Raw genomic sequence first — 22,540 nt, forward strand, 5'->3', positions numbered from 1 at the left:
CTGCCGTTAGCATAGATGGGTTTACATGCACTAAGTGTATTGAAGTATTAAGATTAACTGAGAAGGTTGCTGAACTAGAATCGCGCATCCGAACGCTAGTTGAGGATAGCAAAACCGCTAATGTTACTGTTGTAAATACTGTATCGAGCGAAAAGACTAATGGCTCGGTTCCGACATCAGATGCTAATGTAAACATTACAAACAATGTATTGAGCGCACATAGTGTTCCGACATCAGATGCTAATGTAAACATTATAAATACTGTATCGAGCGCGCATAGTGTTTATCATAATACACATGGCTCGGTTCCGACATCAGAGTCAAGTCGGCGGTCTAACTGGGTGACTGTCAGGCGGCATAGTCATATACGGCGTCCATCTAAGACCCATAACGTTACAGTACTTTCTAACAGATTCGATCCCCTAAGGAATACACTAGCTGAAACACCTGTTAAAAGTGCCCTGGTCATTGGAGATTCTATACTCAGGAACACTAACATTGAGGCACCAAACACCCTAGTCGACTGTATACCGGGAGCCAGAACGTCTGACATTAGATCCAAACTTAAAGTGCTGGCTAATGCTAAACGGAAGTTTTCTAAGATTGTTATTCACGCCGGAACAAATGACACCAGACTCCGACAGTCGGAAATCACCAAAGATAATATTAAGGAGATGTGTGAAATTGCAAAAACAATGTCAGACAATGTAATATGCTCTGGTCCCCTCCCCGCCTACCGGGGAGATGAAACACATAGTAGATTAGTGTCTCTCAATGGCTGGATGTCAAAGTGGTGCCCTCAGCATAATGTAGGGTTTATAGACAATTGGAAGCATTTCTGGGGTAGACCATTTCTCCTAACCCGAGATGGCCTTCATCCGACATCAGAAGGAAGTGCTATACTCACCAGAAATCTGATTAATATTCTTAATTCTGATATAGTATGACTATCCAGGGCCCAGGTCAGGAAACAGACGGATCAGCTTAACTGTCCGTCTGTTAGCTGGCATGATATGTCTAGATCACATATATCCCAGAACTTCGAGTCGATCTTACCAGAATATCAACACATTTCAACTGTATCTGTTCCCCGAACAAGCAAATACAGAGCACCGCTTGCCACATCACGTACAAATTTGACCAACATAAAATTAGAAAACAATACATTACAAGATGAAACTCGAATGTTAAAATTCGGCCTTCTTAACATTAGATCGCTTACCAATAAAGAACCTATTGTTAATGAAATAATTAATGACCAAAACTTAGATGCACTCTGTTTAACAGAAACCTGGCTTAAAGCAGACGACTACATTAGTTTAAACGAATCCACCCCACAAGACTATTATTATAAACACGAACCTAGGTTAAAGGGGAGAGGGGGTGGTGTAGCTACAATATACAACAAAAATTTTAAAGTAAACCAAAAATCTGAACTAAAATTTAAATCATTTGAACTAATGCTGTTAAATATGGAAATAACTGATCGTAACCACAAACAGCTCTCTTTTGCCTTAGCTACAATCTATAGACCTCCGGGCCACCATGCAGATTTCCTTAAAGAAATAGCAGATTTTCTGTCTGAGCTTGTAGTCACTGTAGATAAAGCTCTTATCGTTGGTGATTTTAATATTCATGTGGATAACCATAAAGATGCATTAGGACGTGCGTTTATGGATGTTCTAAATTCTCTCAATATTAGACAAAACGTGACAGGGCCAACGCATACTCGTAAGCACACATTAGACTTAATTCTGTCACTCGGGCTTAATATTAATGACATCAAAATATCACCTCAGAGTGATGCAGTTTCTGACCATTACCTTGTGTCATACACTGTACTTCTAGATAGGATCACTCAATCCACAACATGCTACAGATTAGCCAGAACAATAATTTCCACCACTAAAGATAGCTTTATTAGCACTCTTCCAGACCTGTCCCAAATTAAACATGCAGATAACTGTGATGATCTAGATATTGTAATAGAAAACCTAAACAATGTCTGTTCTAACACATTGGATGCCGTTGCTCCCATTCGAAAAAAGAGAATCAAAGAAAAGCCGCCAGCTCCATGGTATGATCATCACACCGCAGCTCTTAAAAAGGCAACTAGGAAAATGGAAAGAAATTATAGAAGCACAAAATTAGAAGTATGGCGTGCAGCATGGAAAGATAGTGTTAAACACTACAGACAGGCTATTAAAACCGCCAGATCTACCTATCTTAGCAAGCTTATAAATGAGAATCATAATAACCCTCGTTTCCTCTTTGGCACCGTTGCAAAACTGACTAGAAACAAAGAACAAACAGAAACCAATAGTAAACTCCAACACAATAGTAACGACTTCATGAACTTCTTTTCTAACAAAATTACGGCTATAAGGGAAAACATCGTAGCTACACAGGCAGCCACCACTCTACCCGTTAGTTCACTTAACACTAGACTACCACACGAACATCTTGATTCATTTAAACCTACTACAATAGAAGAGCTCTCTAAACTAGTAACGTCATCCAAATCATCGTCCTGTATATTAGACCCCGTTCCCACAAAACTACTTAAAGAGGTATTTCCTGTAGTGTCAACCCCGGTTCTAAATATCTTTAACTCATCGCTAGAAATAGGATACGTTCCAACATCTTTCAAACTAGCAGTTATTAAACCGCTGATTAAAAAACCACAGCTTGATCAGGGAGAGCTTAATAACTTTAGACCAATCTCAAATCTCCCTTTTCTTTCGAAAATATTAGAAAAGGTAGTGGCAAGCCAGTTACGCACATTTTTGACAAATACTAGTACATATGAAAAGTTCCAATCAGGATTCAGGCCCCACCATAGCACAGAGACAGCGTTGCTTAGAGTTACAAATGACCTCCTATTAACATCCGATCGTGGTGAAATCTCAATTCTTATATTATTAGACCTTAGTGCAGCCTTTGACACAATAGATCATACAATCTTACTCAATAGACTAGAAAACTATGTTGGTATCAGTGGTCAGGCGCTAGCATGGTTTAGGTCGTATCTAACCAATCGCTATCACTTTGTTTATGTAAACGAGGAAGAGTCATATCACTCCCTGGTTGAATACGGTGTACCGCAGGGATCGGTTTTAGGTCCTATCCTGTTCTCGTTATACATGTTACCTCTAGGAGACATTATCAGGAAACATAACATAAGTTTTCACTGCTATGCGGATGATACCCAGCTTTACATCTCCTCACATCCCAGCGAAACACACACGTTTTCTAAGCTAACAGACTGCCTTAGCGATGTTAGTGACTGGATGGCACATAACTTTCTTAAGCTGAACTCCAATAAGACAGAGATACTTATTATTGAACCGAATCGCTACAAACATAATATGTCAGATTACACGTTGCACATAGATGGCTGCACGGTGGTGCCATCTTCCACGGTAAGGAACTTAGGTGTGATGTTCGACAGCAACTTATCCTTCGATAGTCATATCGCCAACGTCTGCCGTACAGCTTTCTTCCACCTTAGAAATATCTCGAAAATACGCCATATACTGTCTACATCTGACGCAGAGAAGCTTATCCATGCTTTTATGACCTCTAGAATAGACTATTGTAACTCGCTACTCGGGGGATGCCATGCAAATCAAGTAAACAAGCTTCAGCTAGTTCAAAACGCTTCCGCAAGGGTACTTACTCGATCTAAAAAGTACGACCACATAAGCCCAATTCTGGCATCTTTACACTGGCTACCAGTTAAATATCGCATACAATTTAAAATATCACTACTCACCTACAAAGCTTTAAATGGCCTAGCACCCTCATACCTTAGAGAATTACTATCAGAATACAATCCATCACGCACACTACGGTCACAAAATTCTGGTCTCTTGATTATCCCTAGACTATCAAAAGTGTCTAAAAGTGGAAGGTCATTTTCCTACTTAGCCCCTAAGCTCTGGAATGATTTACCAACCGATGTCCGAGAATCAGACACAGTCGATAATTTTAAATCTAGACTTAAAACTTTTCTCTTCAACAAAGCATTCGCATAATTTGTCTAGTAAAAGTACTTAACTCGAAATAGTTATTTGTACCGAACAAAGCACTCGCGGTCATAAAACAGACCAACCAAATAAATAAATAAAAACCTTATCTTAACGTATAGTCGGATTGCGATTTTGGAACTTTCGTGTTCTTGTGAATAGTATGCCATACAAACCCGTTTGCCACTGAACCTGCATTAACGACGACAGTGGGGCATCCGGCCTTAGTCAAACGGGTTGGCACGTACGGTTGGGTTGGGCTTTTGGCGCTTTCTTTATATTGCAAATACTATGCCATACAGACCCGTTTGCCACTGAACCTGCATTAACGACGACAGTGGGGCTTCCAGCCTTAGTCAAACGGGTTGGCACGTATGGTCGGGTTGCGATTTTGGCGCTTTTTTGTGTCTTGTGAATAGTATGCCATACAGACCCGTTTGCCACTGAACCTGCATTAACGACGACAGTGGGGCCTCCAGCCTTAGTCAAACGGGTTGGCACGTATGGTCAGGTTGCGATGTTGGCGTTTTCTCATGATCTTGTAAATAGCATGCAATATAGACCCGTTTGCCACTGAACCTGCATTAACGACGACAGTGGGGTTACAGGCCTTAGTCAAACGGGTCGACAGGTTTCATTTTCTCTTTCTCTTAAAAATCAGAAGGTGACCCTTAGTTACCATATATACCGTCGCAGTGGGCCCCCAATTTGCAAAATCCTCAACTGTGTATAATATAATTATGCCGCAATAGTTAGTCTGTCTGAAACTAAGCTGATTAAACCACAACACTGTGTGACACTTGCATTACATGTGAACGGCCCCTACGCTAATATGATTTTGTTTTTCTCTCCCTGTCCTGTCCTCGACCCTGAGGACAATGGGACAAACAGACCCAGTTCCGGTAGATGTGAAAGTCGACTCACCTCTGATCTACTGGTCGTCCATCACTGTGATGCCCAGCTGATGCCTGACCAACGACCACCGGCAGAACCCGCTTAAACCCCGCTTAATCCCCGCTTAATCTCCTTATCCGTTTATATGTGTTTATATACATATATATCTCCCAAGGGTTTTTCCCTCCTAGGACTTTTTATTTTTTTTTCCTCGGCTCAACAACCCGGGGTTTTTGTTTTTTTCTCCTAGGGGGTTTTTTACCCCGGGGAGGTAGCCTGCTTGGGCTTAATTTAGCTTCTTCTCCTAGACGTTACATTAGTAATACGCTCGTTCATAATGTCGAGTCATAGCCTCAGCAAATTTGACAGCTTATGCTATTGTGTATTATGTTGTGCTATCTGTCATTTTTCTGTGCTTTTACTGCTTCTATTAATGTAAAGCTGCTTTGAAACAATTGAGTATTGTGAAAAGCGCTATATAAATAAAATTGAATTGAATTGAATTGAATTCTTTTCTCTTTTGCACGTTTCTCATCTTTCCCTCTTTTTACACGGGAACCTCACTTTCTCATCTGTTGTTCAGTTTATTTTGCATTACATCTCCTGTTCTCCCGCCCTATATGGTGTCACCATTGGAAGCTGTGACTTGATGAAAACTGTAAAAAAAAACCTAACCCTGCACCTCCTTTTTGACTTCTGAGTTGACTGACAGCTCTTTTTTGATCACCAGCCAATGTGGCTGGTAACTTTTTAAAGTTACCAGCCCATCAGCATTTCCACTTCCCATATTTTTTCGGTGAAAATAAGAGACATTATGAGTGCCACTGAATGCATTTGATAATTTTATTAACATTGTTGGCATGAAAAACACACAAAGTGAGGCTTCAACCTGTCTTGGCAGTTTTCCTATCACGATTCATGGTTGTCAATACGATTCAGTGACGAAAGTGGTTTGTTTACAGTGTTTCCTACAGGATTTTTAGAGACTGTGGTGGTGATGACGTCACCCGCTAATTAGCATATATGTGACGTCATCATGTCGTGTTTGCGTTTGAGCTAGTGTTGGCACCTGAAATATGTTTCACTTCTACTCTTTGATCTGTATCTGTATTTGATCTGTATTATATATCAAATTATATTTTAAGCCGAATTAAGCTGTTTTAAATAGTGAAATAAAAATTTAAATGGGAATCATGAAAATTCTATTTCTGGGGACCAGTGTTGATTCTGTGGTGGGCCACCACAAATAAGTCAATGTATGGGAAACACTGGTTTAGAATGATACGATCTAAAACGATTCAGTGGCTTGAAATCAATTCTGTAGCTTTTTGCCAAAAATTCAACCAGTGTGATTGAAATAAATACCTGGATACTGGACAGTGCAGGTGAAGGACAGTGCAGGTGAAGTTTCCTAGATTCCTGTTGTTTCTTGTAAGGGAATCAGGTATTAATTAATTATGGATATAAACAAACAAGTAAACAACAATTAATGGCATGTGCATTCACATTTTATTTGAATAAAGTGCAAGCAACAATTCAACAGGTTTAATTAATATTTTCAGTACAATAAGTGCACCAACCAACATTTCAACAGTAGGTTTACCTGCTACTTCTGCTTTTGTTTTTTTAACATAAAAATATTACAATATTAATATATAAAGTATAAAATTACCTATTAATTCAACCTGAAGAGATGTATTAATTTAATACCAAAAAAACGTGCACCAAACTCTTCAGGTTCAATTAATAGTAGGTTTACCTGCTACTTTTGCTGTTGTTTTTCAACATAAAAATAATACAAATACAGGATTAATATAAAAAATTTAGTGCAACCAACATTTATTAAGGTTGAATGAGCAGTGGCTGAACCTGCTACTACTCTCATTTTAATAAACAAACAGCAGTGCACTAATATTTAAAAAAGTTCAAGTATAACCAACTACTCTTCAATGACCCTACAGATTTTTCTTCAAAAATATCAACTGATCAACATGATCCGGCCGCAGAACACTTCTCTGTGCGTTCATTATGTCGCCAGCAGTACTAAAAACTCCCTCCACTGGTGCCTGGAATGCACAGGTACCGATTAGCAAGGGTTAAAAGTACAGGTAGCTCTTTCTCCTGAGATTTCCACCAAGTCATGGCATTTTCAGTCAAAGGCAACGCATCTTTTGCTTGGTATCTTATCACCTCTGCTCTGGCTGTCTCGGTTGTGGATTTTTTTCTCTTTGGGTGAAGGAATCTCCAAACAGTGCATCTAAGGCTTTCTTCTTACAAGGAGGTGACTCATTTGGAGATATAAATCTAGTCTATTAATCAGGTTCTTCCATAATTCATACACAAACACACACCTGTTCATGCTTCATTCCTGTCTGTCCATCTACTCTGTCTATCCTCTGTCTCCTGTCTACAGATGTTCTTTTTGTTCTCTTCTCCTCAGCTATCCAGGGACCGTCTTTTTGCCTGTCTCTCTCTCTTCTTTTCTCCTTTTTTCAATTCAATTTCAATTTAAAGAACTTTATTGGCATGATTGTGTCACTTACAATATTGCCAAAGCATTATACATAAAACAAGAAACATACAATAACACAATAATAACAAACATTAAGGTGCAATTAAGCTAAGGTGCTGGGTGATGGATGAAGTAGGCTACAAGTGCAAATAAATAAAATAGAATCAGAGGATATTTACAATATAAAGTAGACTTTGAAATATAAACATATGAAATATACAAATGTACATTTATGGAGGCACATGAGAGGTAAAATAAAAAGTACTGTACAAGATCAGGCCTGTAGATTATTTCTGATGGTGTGTAACTGATAAATGAATTTAGAAGCAGCTGACGGGTGTCTGTCTTCCCCCAGTAACATCTTCATTTGATCTGAGTCTGAAGAGCTATGAAACTCTGGTATGAGCTTTGAGATTTTGTCAAAGTGTTTTTCTCTAAGCTCTTTATATTTACCACAGTAAAGGAGAAAGTGTGTCTCTGTCTCGATCTCATCACTGTCACAATGGACACAGATTCGCTCTTCTTTTGGGAGTCATGTTTGTCTATGTCGGCCGTTCTCTATTGCCAGACTGTGATCACTGAGTCTGTATTTAGTGAGGATTCGTCTCTGCTTTACATCTCTAACTGTGGAGAGATATTCTGACAGATTGTATTTTCTGTTTATTGCCCGATAACATTCTAGTTTACTTTGGTTTTTACTTTCATTATCCCAATGATCCAAATATAAAGTTTGACTTTCTTTATTGATTTGGTTTATTGTGGTTTGTTTGCGTTCATTAGTGCTGGTCTGGAGTCTTAGAGCCAGTTGACAGATGGGACTGCACTCTAAAAATGGTTGGGTTAAAAACAACCCAATTGGCAACCCAGCGCTGGGTAAATATTGGACAGAACACATGCTGGGTTAAAGTAACCCAACACATTGGGTAACACATTTTAACCCAGCAGGTTGGGTTGTTGAGAAAACCCAACATGTAGTCATTTTAACCATTTATGGGATTAATATTCTGGGTTTTGGGTTATTCTTGCTGGGTTATTTTTATCATGTGCTTTATTGTAAATCAAGACCATTGTTAACAGCAAATAAATGTTTATTTGATTGCAAAATAACTACAAACTCTTACATTTTTACAGTTGTAAGTTGCAAAATCATTTAAAGGACTGCTTACTGACATCAAGTATAAATATATTTATTAAATATCAGAAATCATGCACATTGAAGTAACAATGTAACAGGTTGAATCAATTCATTTGAATTTAAGACAGAATTTGTAATTTTACAGTATATATATGAAATACTGAAATGCACATAAACAAAACTACAGCAGTGTAAAAAAAGAAACAATGTAATTGTTAAATTAAAAGTAAAATCATTCATAGATGTGTAAAGTTTTTTTACAGAACAAATGTTTTAAGTTTAACAGAATGGAATGGATTTGACTAAAAATACTTAATTTATTAAAGTTACTCGTCGTGAACAAAGATGTACAAAGGAATCAAACAGGAGAGGATTCATCCATTTGGAAAATGACAGACTACAGGAATTCCCATAGAAGCACATTGCCTGGGGTATTTATTTTCAATCACTTAAAATGCCTTTAAACCAGAGACTGTAAAAAATATGCAAGTAGTGTCCGTGACGTCACCTACTGGTTTGTGAAGAGCATTTTTTAAGCTTAAAGTAGGCGGTGCGTGCTGTCGCCATCTTGGCCGAATTGCAGTTTAAGTCACTTCCGTATTCAGAGAGACTGATTGAGAAAAAAGATTGAGAGATCTGCTGCATGTTTCCCATGGCCAGGAAGAAAGGAAAGGGTTTCGGGGATTCTGCCCAGAGAAGAAATTCCACCACATTTGTTGCAATCTACAAAAGAGGAAAACACTTTTAGTGGTCTGAATTGAATGGTCAGATTTAAGCATTCAGAAAACCATGTGGGCCAAGTGAATTATATATTTTATAAAAATTATAAGGGTTTCATTTGCATCCCTGGCCGCATTACCACCACGTGTGAGATTTTTTTTCCAAAAATGCAATGGCCTGTTGTCGGTTTGCATAGTCCTTTGGTGTTACACTCCTTTAACTGTTGTGCCAACAACAAAGGCTGCAAACCACACAGACTGACAAATAGGATGATCTGATCTGATCTTCTCAATATATTTTAAATAGGAATTATTAAATGTTATACTTACTGGCTGAAGTTGTTTGAAGGTCTTGCTAGCCTCATCAATGGATGGACATAAAAACTCTGCACACTCTAAAAAAAAGAATTGAAAAACAACATCACATCTGATCTCTGCTAAAAACATAACATCTTTGTTACAGTATCAGCCACAGATCAGAGGGTTGGTCAATATACATTTGAAATCACAGGAGACAACCCAAAATATTATGAAATTAATATAAAATAGTAACTTAATACGACTCAATAACACATCTAATTTCATATAACACATATACATGTTTGTTAACTGATAGTCACTTCCACGCAGCCTCCGTCTTGGTGACCAATACGTTTATATTTTCAAGTTCATGTCCAAACACTTAAATTATTGTTTCATTTTAAAAGAGAGGAACAAGCATACATATAAGACACCGGTTCTTGGAAACGCTGTTTCGTTTTAATTTATCGACGCGTTACCTGCCGTACCGACAGTGAAGTGAATGTGCTACTTGTCTTTGCCTCAGTGACAGCGTAGACGCCGGCTCCGTGATCCTCCGCCGCGGCGCCGCCGGTAAAGTTAACATGTGCTTCTGCTCGCGCCTCGCGGTCTGTTTTTACATATCGAATGACAAGAAAGCAATTCGTTTGTCGCTAAATTTAATTTAACAGCGTCGCTATCGCTTGTTAAGCTGGGAAAGGGAAAACTATGCGCGTGTGTGACACAAAAAGCCGAAGTGGGTTGCGGAGGTCGACTCGGTACCGGCTTTGACTCGCTTTGTTAAAGGCTTACAGAAATTGTCATGAGTTAACGTAATCAACCGTGTGATGGGGATTTTGTAACATCTGTTTTATTAATTTTATTAATATGCCATATCAAACATCTTAGAACGATTATTCGAGTCAATTTGTGTAAATGGCGATCTGAGGTAACAGTCGTCATTCCTCTAAATTACACCCGTCGTCTTAGTCAGTATAAATTAACACGTTGCTGTCTCGCAAAATGTTATAATCATCTTTATATTCATGAAATGTTCACAAAAGCATATAAACTTACCTTGAAACAACTGCTTCAGTGACTCTGTCCTTTCACGACGACCATTGCTGAGCACATTCAGACATCAAGGGCGCGAAGCACATGAGCCTCTTCAAACAACCCAACATAATAACCCAGCAGTTTTAACCCAACACCTAGAAAACTGAAACTACCCAAACAGTGTTTAAAATGTAAAAAAATAACCCAGCAAAACAACCCAACAGACTCAACCCAGCATTTTGGGTTAAAAAATAACCCAGCCATTTTTAGAGTGTGGTTTTAGGTCTCTTCTCTTGGGTTTTAAGGGCTTCATATTGAAGTGTGTTCGGGGGACTTGAGTTTAAGTGTGACCAGAATTTAAGGGAGCGTTTTTGGATGTGTATTATTAGGGGATATCTGCCTAGTTCAGCCCTGCATGCATTAGTAGGTGTTTTTCTCTGAACTCTTAAAATATTTCTACAGAATTCAGCATGCAGGGATTTCATTGGATGTTTGTCTCATTTGGAGTAATCTGTTAGGCATTGTGGACCCCAAACCTCACAACCATACAGAGCTATGGGCATTTTTACACTATCAAATATTTTACACTAGACTGTAGCAGGAATGTCTGTTTGTTTAAATTTGCCTTTGATGGCATAGAATGCTCGTCTAGCTTTCTCTTTAAGTGCATATACCGCGAGACCAAAACCGCTTGATGCGCTAATTTTTAACCCGAGATAGTAGTAATGTAAGGTGTGTTCTAGTGCAGTGTTTCCTAGAGCAAATGTGTATCTGTTATCCTGTAATCTTGCTTTTTCTGGAAAATCATAATTTTAGTTTTCTTCAGATTGACCGTCAGGGCCCAATTTTGACAGTATTTCTCCAGCAGGTCCAGGTGTTGCTGTAAACCTTGTGCAGTGTCTGACAATAGCACCAGATCATCTGCATACAGAAGAGCTTTAATCTCAGAGTTGTTTAGGATGAGACCGGGTGTGCTGGATTGTTCCAGTAACACTGCTAACTCATTAATATATAAGTTAAACAGAGTTGGACTCAAGTTACAGCCCTGTCTCACCCCACGCCCTTGACTGAAAAATTCTGTTCTTTTGTCACCGATTTTAACTCCGCACTTGTTTTCTGAGTACATGGATTTAATGATGTCATATACTTTTCCTCCTATGCCTGATTGTACAATTTTATAGTATAAGCCGTCGTGCCATATCGAGTCGAATGCTTTTTTAAAGTCAACGAAACATGCATAAACTTTGCCTTTGTTTTTATGATGAACGTGTTGATTGATTAGCGTCTGTAGTGTGTAAATGTGGTCCGTGGTGCGGTGGTTTGGTAAAAATCCAATCTGACTTTTACTTAAAACGTTGTGTTTGCTTTTCTCTACTCTCCATTCTAGTGATGAAAAGGAGGCAAACGGCATAGGTCAGTTTGACTACAACATGAAAGTATTAGATAAAAAGTGAATAATAAAGCAGTTAGAGCAACACACACACACACACACACACACACACACACACACACACACACACACACACACACACACACACACACACACAGTTTACCTCTACTCCTCAGGGGCTCGCTCTGTCTATCTCTTTCTGTCTGTCTGTCTCTTTCTCTCCTCCTCTCCTCTTCAGGGGCTTTTTCTGTCTGTATCTCTCCTCCTCTCCTCCTTAGGGGCTGCTTTCTCTGTCTGTATCTCTTCTCCTCTTTACTGCAAAAAACTACAAAATATTTTCTTGCCTAATATTTTTGTCTTGTTTCAAGTACAAATATCTAAAAAGTCGTAAAATTCAATTTCTTGATGAGCAAAATGGTCTAAGAAATATTTTTTCTTGAATTAAGTGTTTAAGAAAAAAGTTAGATTTTTTTGCTTACCCCATTGGCAGATTATTTTTTTTTGCTTGTATTATGCACAAATTCACTTAAATTTTATATTTTATGTCTAAAAATTAGACTTATTTTCTTGGGTCATTTTGCTCATCAAGAAAATACAACTTCATTTGGGAGTTTTTGGATATTTGTGCTTGGAGCAGGACAAAAATACTAAGAAAGTAGTTTTTTGCGGTGAAGTGGGGTTTTTCTGTCTTTATCTCTCTTCCTCTCCTCTTCAGGGGCTTTCTCTATCCTCAGAAAGACTTTTTTCTGGCTTTCCTGCTTACAAACTCAGTTACAATATCATCAAAGTCCAAGTCCTTTACCAGCTGAGATTCAATGGCCATCAGTGACAGTGCACTGAGGCGCTGCTCTGTTTGTGTTGTCCTGAGTTCATTTTTAATTCTTGCCATGTGTGAAAATGATCTTTCTCCTTCACAGTTTGTAACCGGCAATGTCAAAAAAATACGCAGGGCTACAAACACATTAGGAAAAATTTATTGCATACTATGTTTAAACGGCACCAGCAGCATGTTTCGAGGAGACTTATCCACCTCACTCTCCATAAAGCATCTGAACTGGATAATTTCATCTGCAAAGTTCTGATCTAAATCAGAAGAATATAAGGCACAAAGTGCATCGGCCTGTTTACGAACAGTAATGGATTAAAGGATTTTTGTTCTTTAAGTGAGCCTGCAGCCTGTTATAACGCCCTGACATATTGCTTGCATTGTCATATGCTTGGCTTCTACAGCAATATTCTAAGCCTAAACTATCAAGCATAGCCATCACAGTGTCAGCCAGGCTCTCCCCTGTGTGACTTTCAATTGGTTCAAAGCCAATAAATCGTTCGATTATTTTCCCCTCTTTACTCACAAATCTGAAAATGAATGTAAGCTGATCAGTTTGTGACAGGTCAGGAGTGGAGTCCACTATTACAGAAAAATATTTGCCTGTTGTATCTCTGCTGCTATGGTAGTTTTCACTTTGTTGCCCATTTGTTGAATCAATTCCTCACATATAGTGGATGAAAGATAAGATGTGCTGCCCCTACCCTTTGATCCATACTTGTTAATGTGCTCAGCGAGGAAAGGATCAAACTGAGAAATGACTTCCAGACCATTACCATTGTGTGATGAACCAAGTACTTCATTACTACCATGGAAAGGGAGCCCTCTTTCACTCAGAAATTTAATGACAGCTACAACACGTTTGAGCATGTCCCGCCACTAACGCCTCTCTCCCTACATTTGTTGCACTAGTTTAGAGTTTACAGTCCCACTCCCAGTGACAGATGAGTGCAGAAGCAGTGCTAACATGCAATTACAGTGCTCTGTGCTTTTCTCATGTTCACGCACAAGTTCAGGGTGTTTCCAGTCAGAAAACCCACTAACAAATTGTTTTTTTTTTTTTGTCGAAAAAAGCATACAGGCAAAGCAAAAAATATTACCTGTGGATGGTGAATAGGTGATCCAGTCTCGGGGAAACTTTTTCGCCATTTGGGAGTTGACAACACAACAGTTCATTAGTGAGAGAGCGCACTTTTCCGCCCAAACCATAATCATTTATTCTGTCTATCATGAAAGGCAGCAGGACCACGATCGATAAGGACATTCCGTCCATCTTCATTGATTGCCCCCCACAACGCCGGATCAGACACCTGATAAATCCACGGCGTACTGCTGCTACAACTAGGTTGGGCTCCAGTGTGGGCTGCGGTCCCTGGTCAGTTTGCTCCTCATCTTCAACTTCTTCACCCTGATTTTCACCCTGAGTCTCCCCCTGGCTCCGTTTAAAGAATGTTTTGATTGATTGCACATGTCTTAATAAAGACGCCTCCCTCTCCTCTTTTTCTCTTTTCCGTTTGAGTTTTCTACAACCACTTTCACTCATTTTGAACTACGACAATGTACGTTATGACCAATTAAGCGTTAAACTATTTTAAAAAAGTGCGGCTGCGCGGGCTGTTACGTACTTGCGTTTAACCAATTATAACAGTCTTTTTAGATTAATAAAATGTAAGCTTGTATTTCATTGGTTATATTTGGAGTTATTATATATATATATATATATATATATATATATATATATATATATACAGTGGGGCAAAAAAAGCATCTAGTCAGCCACCAATTGCCCAAGCTCTCACACCCAAAAAGATGAGAGAGGCCTGCAACTCCCGTCAAAGGCACACGTCAACTATGAGAGACAAAATGAGAAAAAAAATCCAGAAAATCACATTGTCTGATTTTTTAAGAATTTATTTGCAAATCATGGTGAAAAATAAGTATTTGGTCAAAAACAAAAGTTTATGTCAATACTTTGTTATATACCCTTTGTTGGCAATGACAGAGATCAAACGTTTTCTGTAAGTCTCCACAAGGTTTTTACACACTGTTGCTGGTAGTTTGGCCCATTCCTCCATGCAGATCTCCTCTAGAGCAGTGATGTTTTAGGGCTGTCGCTGGGCAACTCAGATTTTCAACTCCCTCCAAAGATTTTCTATGGGGTTGAGATCTGGAGACTGGCTAGGCCACTCCAGGACCTTGAAATTATTCTTACGAAACCACTCCTTCTTTGCCCGGGCGGTATGTTTGGGATCACTGCCATACTGAAAGACCCAGCCACGTTTCATCTTCAATGCCCTTGCTGACGAAAGGAGGTTTTGTGTCAAAATCTCACGATACATGGACCCATTCATTCTTTTCTTAACGCGGATCAGTCGTCCTGGTCCCTTTGCAGAAAAACAGCCCCAAAGCATGAGGTTTCCACCCCCATGCTTCACAGTAGGTATGGTGTTCTTTGGATGCAACTCAGCATCTTTCTCCTCCAAACACAAGAAGTTGAGTTTCTACCAAAAAGTTATTTTTTGGTTTCATCTGACCATATGACATTCTCCCACTCTTCTTCTGGATCATCCAAATGCTCTCTAGCAAACTTCAGACGGGTCCGGACATGTACTGGCTTAAGCAGGTGGACACATTTGGCACTGCAGGATTTGAGTCCCTGGCTGCGTAGTGTGTTACTGATGGTAGCCTTTGTTACTTTGGTCCCAACTCTCTGCAGGTTATTCACTAGGTCCCCCCATGTGGTTCTGGGATTTTTGCTCACCATTCTGGTGATAATTTTACCCTACGGGATGAGATCTTGCGTGGAGCCCCAGATCGAGGGAGATTATCAGTGTTCTTGTATGTCTTACATGTTCTAATAATTGCTCCCACAGTTGATTTCTTCATACCAAGCTGCTTGCTTATTGCAGGTTCAGTCTTCCCAGCCTGGTGCAGGTCTACAATTTTGTTTCTGGTGTCCTTTGACAGCTCTTTGGTCTTGGCCATAGTTGAGTTTGCAGTCTGACTGTTTTAGGTTGTGGACAGGTGTCTTTTATACTGCTAACAAGTTCAAACAGGTGCCATTAATACAGGTAACGAGGACAGAGGATCCCCTTAAAGAAGAAGTTACAGGTCTGTGAGAGAAAGAAATCTTGCTTTTTTGTTATTGACCAAATACTTATTTTCCACCATAAATTGCAAATAAATTCTTAAAAAATCAGACAATGTGATTTTCTGGATTTTTTTTTCCTCATTTTGTCTCTCATAGTTGAAGTGTACCTATGATGAAAATTACAGGTGCCTCTCATCTTTTTAAGTGGGAGAACTTGCACAATTGGTGGTTGACTAAATACTTTTTTGCCCCACTGTAAAAAAAATCTTCCTTGTGATTCGGCCCCCAAACGCTCATAGGCCCCTGGGCCCGTGCCCATAATGCCCATTGGATAATCCGGCCCTGTATTTAACAGCAGCAAATCTGGACATGAGAGTCACAAATTTTGTCATGCTTATTTGAGTTAAGAGAACTGATTGGAATGTCCTTTTAATTGTTATTCAAGCAATGTATGTCTCGTGACCATCTCGCCATGAACTCACTTAGCCGTTCTCTCTGCCCGACACTGTTGCAGGATGTATGACGCGTTATACACGAGTGTTGCCAACAGGGAGGTTGTAAAGTGCCCTCTGGTGGACAAACTACACTGAAAAAAAATGATTCATTGAATTTAATCAATTTTTTAAGGTAAGTGGTTGCAATCAATTTATTTAAGCTACATTTAAACAAAAAAGATAAAGTAAAATAAAATATAAAACTTTTGTTTAAATGTAGCTTAAATAAATTGACTGCAACCACTTACCTTAAAAAATTGATTAATTTCAATGAATCATTTTTTTTCAGTGTATACAACGGCAACACTCATGGCATGGTTGAAGGCTGTTTTGTTTTTTTTATATTTATTTATCGGCCATTATGAATGCCGATACCGATAGTTTGGAAAATGCCTAATATCGGCATGCCGATATATCGGTCGGGCTCTACCATGAACTAAGATTTTTATTGCAGATATCTTGTTTACTTTTCAATATGAAAAAAACTCAACTCAAATTCCCACTATGTTTTACAAAATAAAACAGTCTAAAAACCTCAAGTTTTTATTACCTATGTTGAGAGCTGGATCTACACGCAGAAAACGGTGAGTAAATAACGCAATATTTGTCATGTCGGACAAGGGTTTGTGTGCTAAAGATGCTGTCATAGTTTGGAATGCAAATGTTATCAGGGCTCGGAGAAAAACACTTGGTTACTTTCGTCCCGTGTTATTTTTGCCCCGGTTCTCCCATACGTGCTGATGCAAGGTCTAAAGTTCTGCCCGAGTGGTTGTTGGCTCTCCTGATTATTCTTTGGACTTCTTGGACAGGGATCTTACGTGGAGCACCTGATCGTGGCCGGTTTATGGTGAACTGATGCTCTTTCCATTTCCGGATAATGGCCCCCACAGTAGAGATGCGCGGATGGGCTATTATTTCATCCGCAACCGCATCACAAAATTCATCATCCATCCGCCATTCATCCGCACCAACGTTTCTGACCAGTTTTCAAAACCGCACCCGCCCGCCATCCGCTGACTGGGCGATGCAAGGCGCTGCTGATGACAGCTGCGAGACTAGAGCTCTAGAATATCAGCATCTCCGATCGGCGCACATGGGACAAAAAAAAAAAATAAATAGCCTAAATTAAACGCACAAATTACATAGCCTGCACTGGTGTCATCCTGATTTACCACTTTGTAAAACTTATTCCAGGCAACCCTTTTCTGACCTTCTATTTCCTTTGTTTTTAATTCTCATTTTTTGCGTTTGCCACGTACCTCCTTCGCCAGCGTTGATAAGAGCTATGTCAAAATGCATCCTTATTTCTCCGCGCTGTTAATGATAGAACGAATGGATCCTTAACAGCCAAGGCTATCCCAAACAATTAAAACCTTTATTAAATAAAAGTGTATTAGAAAACTTTTTATTGTCACTGTTTTAGTATTATAAGTTATGTTTTGTGTTAATATTATTTGGTTTATGTTGTGTATATTTCTAAGGTTGATTATTTGATATACTGTTGAATAGTTTAATCTACATCAAAGTGTCATATTTTTAAAATAAATAATTTTAAATTAATATTTTTCTGTTTACATATTTATTTAAATAAGTCCGAAATGTCTCCGCTGTTTATTGCTGACAGGCGCGGTGGGCGCTACTGGGGGCGCGTGCAACAGGTGACGCAAATTATGGGTCCTCAGAAGGCTAGACCGTCTCATTTCAGTTCTCTTCGCGAACTTGAAAGACCTTGAAAGCCAGAGTGCTCACCTTTTAAGGTCGCATGCTTAGAAGGACACAGCTAATGACAAGCAGTCGATCCGCCACCCGCCCGAATTTAATTAAAATATTATTTTTCGTCACGTCATCCTCCCGATCCGCGGTTGATCCGCGGAGTCCGTGGCTGTGACCGCCAACCGCGCATCTCTACCCCACAGTGCTCACATGAACATTTGGCATTCTGGAAATGCGCCTATAACAATTCCTATCAAAATGCTTTTCAAAGATAAGATTACGAAGATCTTGAGAGAGTTCTTTGCTTTTTCCCATCATGAAGTTTTCCTGTGTGCCTCCTGGGTAATGAGAAGCCTTTATAGGCCATAAATTGCAGTAGGACTAAATCAGCTGATATCAATTAGTACTGATAGGGGTCAGGGTTTCTCTCTCAATAATGACAGATTTCAGGTGATCTCCTGGCTTTCTATGCCATTTTGCGCCTTGTTATCTTCATGTGTTCAATACTTATTCCCTGTGTCATTTCACTTTATTTATTATGACTCAACTTGTATATTAAATGTTCTGATTTCTTTGTATGAATTCAATATTTGGCTTGATGGCTACATCTGGTGGAAATTTTGTGTCAATAGCCCACTTAGAAATCCCCTTACTGATAAAAAATGCTGATGTGTTAAATTCTTATTTTCACGCTGTATTTAAGCTGTGTTGTTTGTTACTTTCCTTCATTAATTCATTAAATTAATATTATCCAGCAAATTATTCATCACTCTTTCAGACCCCTATGATTGTTGTTATTATTATAAGGGTTTGTAAAGGTCAGTAGTGTTGTAGTAATTGTGTCAAAAACTGAAGTATGAAGTAAAAACAAAATGGTTCAGCATATCGGTTATCGGGCACATAAGCATACAAATATTTGGTATCGGTATCGGTTTAAAGTATTGGTCAATCACTAGTTTCCAACCCCATGCTACATGTTTGGGATGGTGTTCTTGGGGTTGTACTCATCCCTCTTCTTCCTCCAAACACGGCGAGTGGAGTTAATACCAAAAAGTTCTATTTTGGTCTTATTTGACCACACAACCTTCTCCCATGTCTTCTCTGGATCATACAGATGGTCTTTGGCAAACGTAATGTTAATGTTCATGATAATAATCATGCAGCCCTACTTGCTGTTATGTTATCAGCAGAATATTGCATGGCTGGGAAGGGCTTTTGACCAATCAGATTCAAGATCCAGAAAAAAAAACTTGTATAAAGTAGGGCTGGACAAAAATTCAATATCAATATATTTGCTGTGTATATTTTTTCACGGAGATATGGTTTCTAAACACATTCCGCTATTTCGATATAGACATTACAGTGTCCTGGGCTGGTCGCATGTCACGTCTAAAAATGTGTGTAAAAACGTAATGCCTGATCAGATTTAAATTTCTCATCTGTACCTCGCGTCAAATCATATCATTGCTATTATGCGATCAATTACTCTGGTTGGGATTTTAGAGTTTTTGCTCAGAGAAGAGCTGTCAGTCACTCAGAAGTACGAGGAGGAGTTGTGGGGTTAGTTTGCGTCAAGTCACAGCTTCTAATGGTTACCCATATAGTGATGGAGAAGGGGAGATGTAATGCAACATAAACTGAACTACAGATGACAAAAGTAGTCTTAAGCCATCAAGTGCCCATGTTAGAAATGGCACTTGTATCGTTATGAGTATAATATGTAAGGGATAATGTAGAGGCAGCCGGTAGTTATCGGGAAATAAGGGGTCTTGTATCACACTGAAGGGGCTTATTTCCGGATAACTACCGGCTGCCTCTACATTATCCCGCTTATTACACGGCTACTTGTCACATAAGAAAAAAACCGGACATGAATATGAATTTGAAACATTTTATTGGCATATTTGTTTTAAATTAACATTTTTATCCTTCCGCGAAACTTTGCACAGATGCATAAAATGATCGTAATACCTTATTAAGATCCTCTGCTTCATACTTGTCTGTCTCCATTTTTTTCTCTTTTAGCCAGTCTTTGAGAAGTTTTAATGCCCATTTTTTTGTGTGTTGGCTTCGTAGCTGTCATGCTCTATTTTGTCAAGTTCAGTCTCAGTAAGCTGTCTGTGTCTTGTCGTGGTTGTCCAGTGTATGTCACAAGATGGCGCCAAACAGTAATCTTTATTGATCTTTATTGGCGGAGCAATTTTACTCGTACAAGTAGTACCGGCTATGCGTTATTACTTTGGAGCGGTTATTATTTGAAAAGAACGAACCTGCAAATGTCTCAACTGACCAATCAGAATCAAGCATTCCAGAGAGCCGTGTAATAAATGTATATAATGTAGTATGCTAGTATCTAATATATCATTATGTAGCTTAATATGCTATTACAAATAGAGCTTTGATATAAAATTTTCTCTTCAACTATCTTGTGTAACATTAAATAGCCTAAGTATACCATTCAAAGGTTTTAGAATCAATTTCACTTAGGCTATTTATTATTTATTTTCCACATATTGAAGAATTGAAAAATACTGAAGAATTAGTTTTAAGATTTATTCATTAGTTTAATACTCCTGCATTAGGCCTACAGCATTTATCACTGACTGACGTTCATGTGAACTTTATTAATATTGAAGGTGAGCCGTACACGGCACACACACCATGGCGCATGGTTTAAATGGGCGTGTCCGATGCGACTTTTGCTAATTTAACGACGTGAAAAATGGTTTGTGTGCCGAGCGCACGGTCGAAAAGGGTTGTACATATTTTCCTATGGAGTAATGGGTGTGTTTTGGGCGTAAGGTGCAATAAACCAATGAGAGTCTTATCTCTCATCCCCTTTAAAGGGCCCATGGCATGAAAATGTTAGCATTGCCACTTTGTAAGTGTGAGCAAAAATATGTCGTTTTGGGTTTGTCTTTTAAAATGCAAATGAGCTGATGAAGTGCAAACACTGATCACAATGATGGTGGTTTGATGCAATTCAAACTCAATTGTGCTGTCAATTATTTTTTTTCTCTTTCTTTCTATCTGCACTAAATGGCAGTGCAGTGGTTGGAAAGTGCAGATTAAGGGGGCGGTATTATTTTAAGAAGATATCCTTATGACATCATAAGGAAAGCCAAATTTCAATGACCTATTTTTGCTCACACCTACAAAGTGGAAATGCTAACATGTTCATGTCATGGCCCCTTTAAAAGCCAGTTGCGCTGGCGCTATGTCTAATCCCTATTTAGATGACGGACTTTGTAAACTGAAAAACTAAGCGGAGGAAGAAGATCCCCAGTTTAAGAATAATGTAAAAAAGTGTTGTTTTCATTTTTATTGAAATTTTAATTTTTTGGATTAAAACCTTTAAAATAAGTTTTCTTTCAGTCATAGAAGTACAAATAGCAGGCTTTTAATTGCTGTAAACGTATTGATATCCTACATAATCATTGTAATCTCATAAAATAATTTGCAAATATGCAAGAAAAGGTTTGTACTCTAAAATACAAACAAGAGATAAAGAATTTACAAGCCTGTGCAGAGCCAAAGCGTTTTACCACTAAAATAGCGCTGTGGGATTTTTACAAAGCATTACTTAAAATGTTTCTCATCTCACCATGTCCACAGGTACAGTGTCATCATATACAATAAATCTGTAAGGATTTAAAAACGGATGCATTTGTTTAACACAAAGCATTTATTTACTTCCTACAGGTGAAGCAGCTCTTTACACCTTCTAACGTCTCATAATTGGTCCTCATTTATGTCCAAAAGACTCAATAATAATCTTTTACATTTCAATCCTTTAATCTTTCATATTTAAAAGCGTTTTTGTACCACTGTGCATTCATGTATGTGATAAGCAAACCCGCATTGTCATCCCGTTTGTAGGTGCATAATTTACAGCGCTCTTTAAATAACAAAAAACATACTGTGCCATTGACTTTAGAGCAGATTTTTGTTGGTCAATGGCGTAGTATATTTTAGTTGCCTTAAAATAGCAACGTGCCAACAATGCATCTGAAGTCACACCTCATTTTCAGACCAGAACACCCATGGGTGCAACATTAGGCGCAAATGCATTTGCTATTTAAACAACGTGGTGCTAAACGTGAAAATGATCATTGTGCAGGGTTGAAACTAGCAAAAGATACTTGCGTCGTGCATTGCGCTGCATTGCGCCTGGTGTATGATAGAGCCCTAAATCTTCAAAATATACGGTCATGCAGCACAGGGTTTGTAAGCTTAGACTCTCTGAAAGCTTGGATTCCATTAAGCCCACACACAAAGCATAAGATTTATAGCAGTCATAAACCTGTAATCTAGTTGTTAGTTACCTGAACCGGCCGACCCGATTGAGTTTGTTTACTTACCTTCAAAATCTTCCCTTATCTTGTTCGGTGGAATTGTCTAAA

General features: G+C 38.7%; 1 protein-coding gene and 1 long non-coding RNA gene across 2 annotated transcripts in view; one reads left to right on the top strand and one right to left on the bottom strand.

The window, feature by feature from the left end:
* Positions 1 to 22,540, top strand: part of LOC141361720 (protein NLRC3-like) — a 60,733-nt gene that overhangs the window by 37,017 nt on the left and 1,176 nt on the right. The window lies entirely within an intron of this gene.
* LOC129421191 (uncharacterized) lies at positions 8,789 to 10,902 on the bottom strand. The gene is made up of 3 exons (XR_012367590.1): positions 10,645 to 10,902; positions 9,619 to 9,683; positions 8,789 to 9,292 (listed from the first exon to the last, which is right to left on the bottom strand). It is a non-coding gene; the product is annotated as an uncharacterized lncRNA (long non-coding RNA).

The sequence above is a fragment of the Misgurnus anguillicaudatus genome, chromosome 24 (genome assembly GCF_027580225.2).
Source record: "Misgurnus anguillicaudatus chromosome 24, ASM2758022v2, whole genome shotgun sequence".
Classification (NCBI taxonomy): domain Eukaryota; kingdom Metazoa; phylum Chordata; class Actinopteri; order Cypriniformes; family Cobitidae; genus Misgurnus; species Misgurnus anguillicaudatus.